The sequence below is a fragment of the Anomalospiza imberbis genome, chromosome 21 (assembly GCF_031753505.1).
Source record: "Anomalospiza imberbis isolate Cuckoo-Finch-1a 21T00152 chromosome 21, ASM3175350v1, whole genome shotgun sequence".
In the NCBI taxonomy this organism is placed as follows: Eukaryota; Metazoa; Chordata; class Aves; order Passeriformes; family Viduidae; genus Anomalospiza; species Anomalospiza imberbis.
The window spans coordinates 7,073,973-7,085,772 of record NC_089701.1 but is presented as its reverse complement, the minus strand read 5'-3'; the positions used below and the strand labels follow the sequence as shown (position 1 = coordinate 7,085,772).

Here is an 11,800-nt window from a genome sequence, read left to right as displayed (position 1 = left end):
AGCACAATCCCTCATTCAGGTGTCAAAATGCCTGGTTAAAGCATTTTCTTCCATTCCCTCTTAAGATCCACATTTTGGAAAGATGCCTCAGCACATCTCCAACAATGATTTATCCTCCTGCTCTATTCAAGGAAATAAAGTGACTTCAGCCTCCTTGTTTAACAAAATAAAATAAAATCAGATACAAATCCAACCTGGCAGGATAAAAAAAATATATGTACATATAAAGAGAGAAGTTCTGCTTTAGAGGAAGAATATGAAATTATATTGTAAATTAAATTACAGGAACAGAGAATAATATGAACTGAAAAAAAGATTAGATCCAAGGCTGAGTTTCAATCATTGGCTTTCCTGGATTTTACTGGGCCCATGAGTCTGGCTCAGCTGCCCTCAGACAGACACAAGGGTCTGGTTAATTCATCTCTTCCTTCTTCTGTAATAACTATGACTGACAAAGAGGAGAAGAAAAACAGGAGGAGGAGAAAGCTGCTTCAGACTGAAGCCTGGCAGAGCTCGAGGGCAATGGCACCATTGATGGGAGGGATGTGAGGGGCTTTGCCTGGAGCCACCCTTAGGAAGCTGCCTTGTGGGGAAGGGGATGCTGAAGTACTCTGGTCTAGGTGGGAGGAAAGGGAGAAAGAGTATTAATTATCTAGACAAGGTAATTAATATGGAATTGGAAGGGAAGGGGCTGAGCAGATTAGCAGTCTGTGGAGGATGATTAACCAGCTGCAGTTACAGAGGAGGGGGCAGTTGAACCGGCAGGTACTAAACCTAATATAGGGAAGGGCCAGGGTGAGGCTTTTGCAGCCTTTTGTGCCATGCTCTGCTGTGTGGGGAGGGGACAAGGGACACCTGGCAGGCTGCTGTGGAGAAATGAAGGCGTAATTTTTGCATCTTATTTCTCTTAAATTCATCTTTGATTCAGTTGTACTTAAATTTTCCTACAAAGGGAAATGAGTGCTTGATTTAGGATCTTAAATAGAAATATCTGCTCTTCAAGGAAGCTGAGCACCTCAGCAGAGATCTGCAGTGCTTTGAGCACCTACTCTGTTCCAGAGAGCAACTAAACTCTTTCCTAGGGGAGCTGCCTGAGAAAAATAGGAGGAAATAAATATATAACATTTGGATGAATTCACTGGGGTGTGTTCATCTCCTAGAAAGATATGTGAGGGACAGGCCACCTTCTAGTGCTGGCTTCAGGTCATTCCCAGGGTTTATGTGAAGGTACAAAAAGGCCACCATGCTGGTCTGAGTCATTGTAGAGATGAGGGCATGATGTAATGATGACTGTGTTTAGGTTTTCTTCCAGTGAGGGAGAAAATTGACTTTATTTTTTCAGTTGTTGCTGTGCTGGAGAGCACCCTCTGTTTGGGGCAGAGAGCAGATACACCCGAGTTGTTCCACACAGGATGCACCTGGGTCTTCAGCCAGGAGACAGGAGGAGTCAGTCCAGGTGGATTTTGGAATCCTGGTTCCCTTCCATCCCTCTGCTAGCAGAGCAGATGGGCACATCTGCCCACATCACCATCAGAACAGTCATCACCATCACCACAGCCACCATCAGAAGAACAGCTTTGCCTCAGCTATTCTGGAGCTTTCTTTTGGTGCTTTGAAAGCTGCTATCTGCCCAGAAACGAAGCCATCCAGTCCCCTGCAGGTCCCTTTGTGCTCCTGGCTGGAGGCTGGGCAGCAGCAGCAGTGGGCTTAAGGGGCTGCCGAGGGATGGCAAGGAGAGACAGGCAACTTTTCCCCCAGGGAGGTGTCAGGCAGAGGGGCTGGCATTGCAGCTACATCCAAGAGAATAAAATGAAAGAAATAAATAAAGGAGGCACGGCGCGTCCTACAAACAAGAACATGTGTCTGCATTTATTAACATTTCCAGCGCGGCTTTAATTCCCAGCAAAGTGCTCCTGCCTACACGAAGCTCGGGCGTGTTGCAGGAAACCTCTCGTTAAGTTCCATACAAGCCATCTTCTCAGCGCGTCCTCCTGGGGAATCTTCAAACGGATTCTGTAATTTCACTGATAAATGGCTCTTTTGCAAAGCACTATTTACATTCCAGCATCAGAAAAGGCTGGCGACTCTTCCTCCCTCCACCCCTCTCCGTCTTCTCCTCCCAGCGCCTTCAGGGATGGAGCTGCCGCCCACTCCAGGGAGGTAATAGAGCATCTGTAGGTCCTGTAAGGAAGGAGAAGCTGGGTTTTTCCAGGAAGAAATGCAGCTGCAGAACAGCAGCAGTGCCTTAAATGGGGTCTCCCTGGATCCTCATGGAAATAGGGAGACGTAGCCAGATTTGTCTCAAAGACTGCTATTAGGATTCTGAGGCTGTATGGGGTGTTACTTGCTTTGTTTTTTGTTTTTAGCTTGGCATTGCCACAGGTTTTCTGGGTGGCCTCAAGCAAGCCACTTAATCTCTTTAGGGTCCTGTTTCCATCGGAGCTCAGAGGATGAAGAAGGCGACTTTATTTCATTTGTTTGTCCTGCCTATTCTGATTACAGCTCCCTGGGGGCAAGGATTGTCTCTCATTAAACAAAGCTGCCTGTAGTGGGGATCCCAGCTTTGGTCTGGCCTCTGGGCATACAGAAAAACAAAACAACATCTGACAACCAGTCTAGACAGGAAAATAATTTGCCAGAGAAATGCAGTTTGGTCAGTGCTTCCCTTTTTCCTTAGTGCTTAGCTGGGCCTTTTTGCTTTTATTGGTCACATATCTGCTGACCTGCATTTAGGAGAGACAGTTTGGGGTGATTTCAATCTTTATCCACTTGCCTGGAAAAAGGAATTGAAAATCAGATCATGGCAATCCTTCATGTTCTCTCCCTTCCCGCCACTGGGTGTTTGTGCAAGGCTCTCAGGGAGCAGCCAGGCCCCCTGGATGTGTTGGATGGGTTGTGACTGAGCTCTCAATAAGAAAAAAGACCCTAACAGTGAACGCAGTAGAAATGTTGACTTCTGCATGGTTTCTTTGGGTTTCTTTGCAAACATTGTCTTTCAGTGGGATTAGTTGTGAAGTCTGAGCATGTCTGCAGGTCCCTCTTGGTGCTGGTTTGGACGCTTGCTTCACCTCCCTCCTGGCTGTTCCTAGGGGCAGGCTCACTCCTGGAATTCACAATAACCAGCACCTTCCCTCCAAGCCTTCTAGCTCAAGTTTCAAATCTGCATGTACAGCCCTCTGAATGGAGTGCGGCTACATTTCTGAAAAAAGGGGAACCAATGCACCAGAAGAAGGTTGGCTGCTTGCTCTTCTTGCAGAAACAATAATGGCCAGGGCTCCAGAGAGCACAGACCAGGCTCTGAAGGTTTCAGCACTGATTTCCATCCCTTCATCCCATGCACGAGTATCTCAACTGTTGCATCTCTGTAAATCCTCACCTTCAGGTTGTTGCTGGTTTTAAACACAGTGAGTGAGGAGAACACATCTTGCCCACAGCAAAGGAAATTTGCGTATGTAGAGACCCCTGGAGTCTTGAAGATGGCACCACACACCTAGCAGAAAGTTGATGTATTTTCCAATTGCTTCCTAAGGAAAGCCAGTTTCTTTTTCTCTGTCTGTCAGTCCTTCCCAAACAACTTTTTCATAAATTAGAGTTTCAAGCACATTTTATGCACTAAGAAGGAGCGATGAAACTCCGACTCAACTGGTGAAGCTGGCAGAGAAAAGAGTCTGAAACCGGTGCTGCTCTTGACCTGTGCAGGAGTTCAGCAATTCCCAGCTTAAAGAACCTGCTGCCTCCTGCCCCAGCACTGCTGCAGAGCCAAGAGGAATTGGGGTCCTTCTGAGTCACTGGTGGGCAATCAGGGTTACCAGGCTACAGGACAAAAAGGAAACTTGGCTTTCTTCCTGCTGCCTCTGGAAAAACTTACATATTTGATGGATCACAATGACATTTAAAACCCTCACCGGGATTTATGGCTAGATAACAGGAGCTTATGCCTTTTTCCCAAGTGCTCAGTACCCAAGTAAGAGCTCAGCATGTGGGTTAAATGTTTCTCAGGAGAAGATCCCATTACACCAAGGCACCATGCTGTGTGTTGTTTCAAGTTTCTAACAGAAGGGTAACCAATGGACTTTATGAGGCCAGCAAATCACACCTGACTGCAAAGAAACAAGCTGAAAAAGATAATTCAGCCCTTTTCTTCCAAAACAAGAGTGTTCAGACCAGTTGTAGCTTGTGAAATATGATGGAAATGTTCAGCTTTAGTTCCAGGGCAAGGAAACACCAGGTGTTTGGCACCCTGAAAGAAGCTGTGAAATTGAATTTGTGTTCTCGAAACTACATTACTCAACAGACTGGAGGGGAGGAAAGCAAGTAGGATCCTGGGCTGGCACTGGGGAGAGCTTTGAGTTGGCAGGGGAAGGATGGGGCTGTGCAACTTCACTACCACTGGTGCCAGCCCTGCTCTGTCAGAGCCTGGCCTGGGCTGGCAAAGAGGAACCTTCTCTTCTTTTCCTTCTCTTTTCCTTCTCTTTTCCTTCTCTCAGTCTCAGTTTGTTGCTTCCCTTACCAAACCGGGGGTTGTTAGCCATGAATGAACTCAGGACAGCTGTGCTGTTTCATTTTCAGGTCAACCACTTGTCTCAGAGGGGAAGAGGAGTGGGGGTCGTCCTGGCAGGAGACAGAGCCTGATCATTATCTGTTAATGGGGAAGTCAATTAAAAGCCTGCCATTGCAGAACGCTTTCTGATGACGCTAATTAGCCAATAATTGTGTTATCTCGTTCAGTGGTGCGATGTAGTGCAAGGCTCCACAAAATGAGGTGGGGCTGGGCAGGCTTGGGGAGTCCTTTAAGCAGTGGTTATTCCTCCCAAAATTTGCATTTCCTAACAAAGCCACCAACCGGTGCAAGATCTTTTTGAGACTGGAGGGAGCTGTTTCCCTGCAGCTCGGACTAAAGCTCTAGAGAGAACTGGGATTCAAATCCACCTCAACGACTTCCCCAGCTCACATGGCTCCCAGCACCATGTACTGCCTGTTCTCAATCTCACTCCTGGAAGCTAATTCCTCCAGATATTGTACAGGAAACCTACACTGCTGTGGTGGCCTGGACTCCACTGGTTCGCTGAAGTCCCTTTATTAGTGCTAAATCATTAAACTGTGAGCAAAACATGACTGAAATCTACTCACAGTAGTTGTAATAATAGTGCTTATAATAACAGCAGTGACACCACCTTGGTCTCCTGTGGTAACTTAGTGTGGATAATTTCAAAACCTTCAGTAAGTATTAAGAAATTCTTAAAATGCACCCTGGGACTGGTAGGAATGGTTCTCCTCTTGCAGGTGGAGAAGGTGGAAGGAAGAAGCATTACCAGGCAGGACTTGGGATGCAGGAGATGTGGCTTCCTAGAGGAAAATATTATTGCTACTGCATTTGCCAAGTCCTCCACGCTGGAGTTTTATGACAGGAATTTTTATCCCAGTACTGCAAAAGCAAGTGCGTTCCTGAGGAATATCCCTCACTGTGGGTACCTGCCTGGTGCTGCACACACTCTCAGAGGGAGATTGCACAGCAGCAGGGGAAGAGGGGAGGAAGCAGAGGCAGCCTGGCCATGTTATCTTCCCGTTCCACTTCCCCACAGCCCATCTCTTTCCAGACACTGCTGCACCATTCCCTTCTACTGACCGTGTCAACCCTAACTTTGTATCTGTTAAACCTCAGGTAATTGCTTTTAGATGGGTGTAATTAAGAAGCCATTAGTGTAAAGTTTCATTTCAGTTTATGCTTTGGTCTCCATTTGAGCAGAGAAATATGAAATTAAGGTATTAGCTCCTTTCAGAGAGATGAGTCATGAGCTAATAAGTTTCAAGAGCTGTTTCTCAGCTGTAATGATTTTCTTTTTTTTTTTTTTTTTTTTTTCCAAATATTCTCCTCGTCCTCCCAAATTCTTGCTTCTGGATAAGTCCTTTTTAAAGGAATAAAAGGGGGAGTATAACTGAGTCAGTAAGGAGCTGCTGCTAAAACGACAGCCAGAGAGAAGGAGCATTTGTGTAGAATTTCCCCAAAGCAGCCAGGGCTGCGCGTGGTGACAGCACATCATCAGGGTGATGTGTCCAGTGTGAAGGGGACATCCAACACAGAGTCCAGCTGTGCTTTTGGCCAGGAAGGAGGAGAGCAATGAGTGGACAGAGTGCCCAGGGAGAGAGCAGGGAAGATGCCTGAACTTCCCAGAGTGAACAAAAAGGAGAGATGGCATTTTGCCCAGGTGTGTGGTGTGGGAGAGCCCAGCTGAGCTGCAGTGCCAGGGCAGACGATGTCCCACAGGGACAGAGGTTCCAAGCCCAGCACGGGGCTGAGCCAGGGAGTGTTTTTTCATTGCTCCCTCCCAGGCTGAGCCAGCAGCCTGTGCCCAGCCCATCCCTGCAGCCTCAAACCCTTTCAAGCTGAACCAAGGGCTCACTTTCCCCACTCACCATCCCTGCTGTACCCGAGGAGTACCCTCTACCTGGCTGGAGCTGGGGGACAGCTCGGCTGTGCCAAGGCACCTTCTGGGCACACACAGCTGGCCAGATGTGCTGGCACTGGTGGGGAGCAGCTGAGACACCCGGAGGGGACATTCCCTCCGCCAGAGCAGTGCTCAGCTCACAGCAGTGGCACTCCCAGAGCTGCATCAGTGACAGTCAGGCGTGTGTGTGCCGTTAATCACGGCTTAGTTAAACTGCTCAGTCTCCAGCAAAGGGTGCTGCATGCGAGGAAGGGAGAAGGGGAAGAGGTGTCCTTAGTCTGAGGCAGTGAAATGCTTGTGATCATCAATAATGTATCGCAGTAATGTTCCTGTATGAATTGGAAATGCCAAGCAATCAAAGGCCATATGTATTTAGCTTAGATCCACATGATGTCTATGTATTTTTAATAGTGTGGCATCTTTGAAGTGTGTTTATGGAGCACAGTGTTCCTCTCCATGGCTGTGGAGGAAAAAAATCACCCCTGGCTGGCAGGAATGCTCTTCCTCCCCTCCCCAGGCTCTGTGAGGATGAGGACACACCACTCCTGGCAGGAAGGAGTGGAGAAGGGCCACACTGAACCCCACACTGGCATGTTCCTTCTCTCTCTCACACAATGAAATTGCTTGTTAGAAGTTGGTGTAAAATCTCTGGTCTAGTGGGGAGCAATGGGTGCTTAATTGTTTTTCTAGAATATTCTTCTCTATATGAATCTAATCTCAGTCTTCAGCTGGTTTGATAATTTCCAATACATGTGTAGGACAGGTTTAGTTCACTTGTTTTCAAGCTGGGAAATAAATGGGAAAATGGGAATCAGATTATGGGACTGGGAACATCCATCTCCAGGTCAGTATCCTGAAAAAGGGAGAGAGAAAAGGAAAGAAAAAACAAATCCCATACCTGCTTAGCAAGGCTTTTAAATGTTAGGACAGCTGACAGGGGGAGTCTTTAAATCAGTGCTAGAGGTCTGTTTTAAAGTGATGCATTCTCATTCAGCTGAGAAGTTTTGCTGTGGTGCCAGCTTATGTCTTTAAAATGAAGACCCAGATGCCTGAGGTTTCTTTGAGAGCTGGAAAGTTTGAAATGAAAATGAAAGTCACCCGATTCCAGCAGTTCTGTTTGTTTATTTTTTTGCTGCTGATGTGGGGTTAGGCTTCCATTTGCAAACATTGCTGGGGAACTACTGACCTTTGCTAAGTTACCAGCCACACATTACAGTGGGACCCTTGAATATCTCTCTTTCTGAAAGCATTTCTGCCCTGGGTCAGATCTCACAATATGCCACTGGTGATGCTCCTTGTGGCACAGCAGGGTTCCAGCAGAAACACGGGGTTTAGCAAAGCCAGAAGAGCTCCTGAAAGCTGCAAATCTCTAATTCCAGCAGAGATTTTGGAGAACAAAATAAAAATGACCTTGCCATTGTAAAGCATTGGTGGGGAGTATGTTCTCTCACCTCAGTTAAGTCACTGGGGAGACCTCCCTGGTTTTTTCCAGCTGCCTTGACTGTGGCCCCTTGTCCTGCTGAGATAATGGAAAAGGCACAAATGCCTCAGACACGTCCATGGACGTGCTCCAGAACCAACAAAAAGTAAAGAAGATGGGAGAGGAGGGTGGGGAGAGGGCAAAGAAGGTGTGTTCATACAAAACTAATTCTCCTTCTCTTTTGAGTTGTGAGCCTGCTGAATTGGCTGTTGGGTTATGTAAGAGGAGTCATTGTGCTGGTGTTCAAAGGGCAGCCTTGCTCTGAGAGCTGAGCACACCGCCGGAATTTTAAGCAGCCAGGCTGTGCCTGCTGAGGGAGGGAGCAGGGCCCATCCAAAGCCATCCATCCTGCTGCCTTCCCGCTCCCATCCCAGCTGAGCTGGGCACGTGGGCAAGGTCATTCCATGCACGGATCCCTGCCAGCCCAGCCAAGGCTGCTGTGTTCTTCCTCTGCCTCCCCCTTCCCCTGCTCTCCCTTCCACCCCAGCCCTTCCCCTGAATCACCAACACCCCGTGCTGCTGGCACTACAGCAAAATTAACAAACAGCCTATAAATTTTACATGAGTTCCTGAGACCAGACAGAAATTAATTTGATGTTGTCTTTTGATAAAGATGTAGCCCCCTTTCTCTGACTTTAATTTGTTGGCTCCCCCCACCACCGCCCTTCACAAACACATTTTTTTTTCTCAAAGGTTGCAATTTGGTTCTTATGATAATAGAAGTGCAAAAATAAATAAATAACCCACTTCAAATAACCCCTGGTTTTTAAATGGGAACAGAGAGAACACCATCCCCAGAAGGGGGGGGGGGGGGTGGGAAATCAAATCAAGTCCAATGACAGTTCAGTTGCCTCTGGTTTGGATTAGCTGGGGATATTCTGTGCACAGGTTTTGGTTGCTCCCCAAAAGGCCCCAATTTTCCAGGCACAGCTTATAGGGCACAAAGGATGAGCAAACCCACTAATCTCTGGATTTGAAGGCAGAAGAAGTTGCACAAGGAAGAAGCTGGAGGCCATCACCAGGTGGCCATTTTGAGCACACAAACATTACCTGGGGCTGCATTTCTCTCCTAGAGAGGCAGCAGGAGCTATTAAAATGTGTTGGCATTTCAGGGATTGGGAAGGAGGATGTGTAGAGGAGAGAGGGAATTGAGGAGTGTGATGAACCACTTTCAATACTCCAGTGGAAGCTCATGTAGGAATTTGTCCTTGAGTCTTCCCCAGTCCCTTTGGCCATTTTGTTAACAGTGTTATTGAAGCCCTTTCAAGCACTGTACAAACAACAGCTGGTATTCTCTATTTTTCCAGCAGTTATCAGTGATAAGAGCTAAGTTAAGAATATTTTTTTAATATATATTTGCAAAAGAAGCTAAAGAAAAGTGTCAAAGGACAAAATGCACTTCAAAACATTTAGAGTTTGAAAATATATTTGAAAGGGGAATGAAAGGAAAAGAAAGAATTTAAAGAAAAGTGTAAGTTCATGTTTAATCTGGAGCACTGCATTTGCTTAAGATCTGAAGGTCTCTTCTCAAAGTTATTTAACCTCTTCACCTAGTTTTACTTTAAGCTGATTTTTAAAATGAAATGCTGATGCGAAACAAAGAAAAGCTTAGTATAAAACACTTAGAAATCTGTTAAGAAAGTTTTGAAATGTATAAAGATTTTCAAAATTCTTTCTGTTGCCTTTTTTTTTTTTTTTTTGGTCCAAACCTCCTCACTAAATTTGATCCTGATTCACTGTGATTTTCAGCTCTTTGACACTAAACGTTTCCTTTATTATTTCTATCATTTTTCAAAGGGCACCCAGCTCATGCCAAGGCCTTCCATGGCAGAGAATCAGCTGCCTCTGCTCTATTCTGCCTCTGCTCTTCAAAATTCATCTACCTTCCCCCAACAGATCTTCCTCTTTGCCTCACGTTGCTTTTGCATGTCATTGATTCAGTAATTTTGCCACTTAGAGGGTCTTATGTCTTCTGTCCTCACACCTCTCCTTTCTTTTCTCCACGGTGCCTGGATCATTTCTTTATAGCACCAGAATTGAGTCCATAAATCCAAACTGAAGGGTTTTAACCACAGATGGTGGCCATGATGACGGACTTGGCTGTCTCCAAGGATTCCTTCCTGCTTTGCCTCCTGGAATGGCTGAGGTTTCCATTCTAGAAGCTGACTCCCCCCTGCACTTACACACCTTTTCTTTCCTCTATAGACAACAGCATAACTGCTGAAAAGATTATTTTAGATATATATTTTTAGGAGCAGAGTTTAAAGGACACTTTGCAAGGCAAAAAAGATAAGAGCGTGTAACAAACGTGTGCTGTCTGACTCTCTCTTGGAGACTTTGCTTTGATTTTTCTTGAATTGTTTTTTGTCTGAATTTTAAATATAAAGTGTTAGGCAGCTTGTCACTCTTTATGTATGGAAAACATAATACTCTTTGATGTTCTCAGTTACTGTGTCATGTTTATGTGCTCTGACAGTCTTTGAACCGTGGCTCACTGCAGACAATGGGAAGGGATCCTCAGAGGGGTGGAAGGAAGGATTTTAAAAGAGCCTCATTTCCTCATCCCAGAATGGCAGTTTGTCACCAACATCCACACTGGTGTCCAGTGCCTTCAAAACAAGGCACTATCTGACTGACTAAGTTGCGCAACTGAGCCCAAGGCATGTGACATCGCTCTGTTATGTCAACACTTCAAGGGTTTCAGTGAACATTATCGCTACTCAGACACTTCCAACCATTTGATGTAAGGAAAGACAAACTTCTGGGGCTTCACAAAATTATTGTCAATTATTTAAAAAGAAAACAATATTCAATGAGTATAAAAAGCCATATTTCACGCAAGTGCTGATCACAATGACAGGAGCTGCTAGTAAAATAAATACATCCCTTCTGTAAGGACTTTTGTAGGTACCCGAGAACATAAAAGTGACAGGCGGCTGTTGCAAGGAAATTAGGGATGAACACATCCAGATCTATTCCTGCTGAATACTAAATACACACCTGAGATCCCTGGTGCTGCCCAGAAGCTGTCTCTGTTCATCCTCATCATCACAGTGACATTTAAAGGAGCCACCAGCAAGCCATGTCCTGTGGAACCCTTTAGGCTTAGTGTGTTACTTTATGATCATCAGGGCACAAAGTGTAGTAGTTCACACTGGCCTTTCCTGAAAAACTAAATATATCTAAAATAATCTTTTCAGCAGTTATGCTGTTGTCTATAGAGGAAAGAAAAGGTGTGTAAGTGCAGGGGGGAGTCAGCTTCTAGAATGGAAACCTCAGCCATTCCAGGAGGCAAAGCAGGAAGGAATCCTTGGAGACAGCCAAGTCCATCATCACAGCCACCATCTGTGGTTAAAACCCTTCAGTTTGGATTTATGGACTCAATTCTGGTGCTATAAAGAAATGATCCAGGCACCGTGGAGAAAAGAAAGGAGAGGTGTGAGGACAGAAGACATAAGACCCTCTAAGTGGCAAAATTACTGAATCAATGACATGTAAAAGCAACGTGAGGCAAAGAGGAAGATCTGTTGGGGGAAGGTAGATGAATTTTGAAGAGCAGAGGCAGAATAGAGCAGAGGCAGCTGATTCTCTGCCATGGAAGGCCTTGGCATGAGCTGGGTGCCCTTTGAAAACATTTAGTGTCAAAGCCAGATCTTTTTATCAGTCATTTAAGTGAGGATTTAAATTATCTCTCTTTGCAGACCCTTTTAGGGTTTGTTTTAAAAGATATGGGATCTTTTCCTCACAGGGAATGTGTCAAAATACGCATTATGGGGTTGTTTCAGTAGTCGCAGCAAACAGACTCCACACCTCTGCAGGTGTGGCTGTGCCAGGCTGGGTGCCAGGGGACAGGGAGTAGCAGGAGCCATGTAGA

The 11,800-nt window shown here is 45.8% G+C and overlaps 1 long non-coding RNA gene across 2 annotated transcripts; it reads right to left on the bottom strand.

Annotated features, from left to right (window-relative positions):
* Positions 1–6,500: 6,500 nt before the first annotated feature.
* On the bottom strand, positions 6,501–8,358 carry LOC137486415 (uncharacterized). 2 transcript variants are annotated; one of them, XR_011005722.1, is made up of 2 exons: positions 7,898–8,358; positions 6,501–7,231 (listed from the first exon to the last, which is right to left on the bottom strand). It is a non-coding gene; the product is annotated as an uncharacterized lncRNA (long non-coding RNA). The 2 variants fall into 2 exon arrangements; XR_011005721.1 differs by lacking the exon at positions 7,898–8,358 and adding an exon at positions 7,345–7,365.
* Between the last annotated feature and the right edge of the window lie 3,442 nt (positions 8,359–11,800).